At 39.9% G+C, this 3080-nt stretch overlaps 1 non-coding gene across 1 annotated transcript; it reads right to left on the bottom strand.

Annotated features, from left to right (window-relative positions):
- Positions 1-2577: 2577 nt before the first annotated feature.
- trnar-ucu (transfer RNA arginine (anticodon UCU)) lies at positions 2578-2649 on the bottom strand. The gene has a single exon. It is a non-coding gene; the product is annotated as a tRNA-Arg (tRNA).
- Between the last annotated feature and the right edge of the window lie 431 nt (positions 2650-3080).

Genomic DNA, 3080 nt, shown 5'->3' with positions numbered 1-3080 from the left:
CTGACCCGAAACGTTAACTCTGCTTCTCTTTCCACAGATGCTGCCAGACCTGCTGAATGGTTCCAGCATTTCTTGTTTTTGTCATGAAATGGTGTGTTATATGTATGTTCACAAAAGAAAGGGGTGAAGTTAATATCCCGATATAGGAGGGGTGCAGAGTTATTGGATAGGATGAAAAAGTTCTGGATAGGTTGACAGCTCTTTAAGTTAATAAGTACAGAAAGGAAGTATCCCATATTACTGAGGGACATACCAGAAGCTCTGAGCAAAATCCTTGAATATGGAAGATGTGCCAGGTGACTGAAGGATTACACTCCTGTTCTGGAAAGGAGAAGGAAAAATCTGGTAACAAAGACCATTATTTTTGACATCAGTGGAGAATTAATAAAGGACAACCAGTACGGATTTACTGAGGGCAAATCATGTGCAACTAACATGATTGAATTCTTGTGGTTGAAGTTACGGAAGGTAGTACAGTAATTATTGGATATATGCTCTTCCAAAGGCATTCGATCAAGTAGTGAATAACAGACTTACATGGAGAATAGAAATTCATGTAAAAAATTGACACTGGCATCCTGAGATGGTAGTTGGTTAAAGGATAGGAGGTTATTCTGTGACCTTGTCTTATTTACACTTTCTCCTTTGTTATCTCTTGCCCCACCCCCAATTTACTTGCTAATAACCTTTTACAATTCTAATATTTGCTCGTTCTGAAGTAGGGTCACTGACCTAAAACGTTAACTCTGCTTCTATCTCCAAAGATGCTGCCAGACCTGCTGAGTATTTCCAGTATTTCTTGCTTTTATTTCAGATTTCCAGCATCCGCAGCATTTTGCTTTTATTTTAGAGTTTCGTAGTGAAATGATCCTTTTTGCTTACTGGGCAGAACTATGCAGTGAGGTGACGCAAAAAACTGTACGGAGAACAATGTTTTTAACGGGCCGACAATTTCGAAGTTTGAGGAGGACAAAATACATAGCAATGTATGCATATAGTAAAGAGCTGTAAGTTTCAGGTCGATGTTACCTGAACAGAGGTGAGACAGAGAATACCCAACCCGTCTCACCTTTAGATTCCTGACCAAGATAGACCTACAAGGTACAAACTCAAGTTATGTGACCAAGTCAGAGAGTTTATTAGGCTTAACTAAGATGTACAAAGTTAATAATTAACAATGGTAATAGATATGCAGCAACACACAACACCCGTTCTTGTTTCTGTGCTTGCTGCGGCACGGACTCCTCTCCTTCTTCATCCCTTGCTGTGTTTTCTTGACTGTATTCTGTCTTCTCCTTTTAAGGACCAACGATCTTCTGTTGACCCCTGTCTATGTGTGCTTGACGATGTCCTGTAACACCCTTTCTTTTATCCTTTTTGTGGTGCAAGGATGTTACCATATTAGTTTTGAATTGTTCTAAGTGCCCTAATTGGTCCAGGTTGACATCATTGTTTGACACTAGTTAGTTAATAGTTGAATCTACACACATTCCAGATGCTTCCCGATTCTTTCTATTTTAGCAAAGATCCTAAAGGTTACATTCTTGCTGATCCCAGACATTTTTGTCTTTAATTCTGCCTTTATCTCTTCTCTCTCCCTGCAAGGAGTGCTGGTGTCTCTCCCATTTTTCTCACACAAAGGTTTAAACAAAGTATATCCTTGAAAACAAATTTCGTAATAAAGCAAGCAACAGACCAAACAGACTTCAATATATTGATGTACAAAGCATATCATTAATCCTATTATTTTCGTTGTTCTTATTTGTCACAAACGTAAAATATGTCACGGTCCATCGCCCCCACATTGTGGATCCCCCTCCAGCTACATGACTTGCCTTTTTTTTCCGATGGCTACGTGCATCTCCCACACTGACACCACTCTCAACATGACATTTTGACGTAGTTCAGTGAAGATGACCGTCATGCTTTACAATTCAACCTTGACATTGCAGTTCTTGCATAAGTGTAAGCCATGAAAATACTCAAAACTTTACACTGCGGTGAGCAGTGTTCCGGTGATACAGAAGATCTGGTGCGTTGGGCAGAGACAGTCAGTTGATCTATCAAAGTCTCTTGATGTTATGCTCCTATCTATACTACTTACAACACAACTATTCTTTTGTTATTGAAAAGCTTGGATAGATGGCTCTGGATTGTGTTATCCAAGTAAGTGGTTGTTCTCCTCACAGCAATGTGGATTGAGGGGAAAGTTGATACAGGTGTAGGTAAGGTAGACAAGGAGAACCTGTTCCCATTAGTTGATGGTACAAGGACTAGGAGACACAGATTGATGGTTTTGGGAAAGAGATGCAGGGAAATGTGAGGAAGCACCTTTTGTTATACCTGCTGCAACTGTCTGTCCACAAGTGTGGTGGAAGCAGAGACAATCAATGATTTCAATAGGAAATTGGAGAAACACTTGAAGGAAACAAACTTGCTCCAGGGCGACGCTGATCAAGCAGGAGAATGAATCTGATTGGATGATGAGAATATTTTATCAACTTCAATTCTGTCACGGCTTTGAAACATTTTCGTTTGCAAAATACTGCAACATAAAGTAAACCTGCAATTCAAGATTGCGATGGCCAGGAATCGAACCCGGGCCAACTGCTTAGAAGGCAGCTATGCTCACCACTATACCACCAACGCGTTTTGATTAATAGAATGCTGTACAATGATTTCAACTTGTCGCTGAGCAATCCGTTCATGTTAATAAAAACACAACACTGTGAATGCTGGAAATCAGAAATAAAAACAGACAGTGCTGCAAATATTCTGATCAGAGGTCACTCACTTGAAACGTTAACTCTGCTTCTCTCTACACAGATGCTGCCAGGCATGCTGAGTATTTCCAGCATTTCTTGTTTTTATTTCAGATTTCCAGCATTCGCAGTATTTTGCTTTTATTTTAGAGTTTCGTAGTGAAATGATCCTTTTTGCTTCCTGGGCAGAACTATGCAGTGTGTTGACGCAGAAAACTGTACGGAGAACAATGTTTTTAACGGGCCCACAATTTCGAAGTTTGAGGAGGGCTAAATACATAGCAATGTATGCATATAGTAAAGAGCTGGAAGTTTCAG

Source organism: Heterodontus francisci, unplaced genomic scaffold, assembly GCF_036365525.1.
Source record: "Heterodontus francisci isolate sHetFra1 unplaced genomic scaffold, sHetFra1.hap1 HAP1_SCAFFOLD_603, whole genome shotgun sequence".
Classification (NCBI taxonomy): Eukaryota; Metazoa; Chordata; class Chondrichthyes; order Heterodontiformes; family Heterodontidae; genus Heterodontus; species Heterodontus francisci.
The sequence above is the reverse complement of the archived record's forward strand: the minus strand, read 5'-3'. Positions and strand labels throughout refer to the sequence as shown.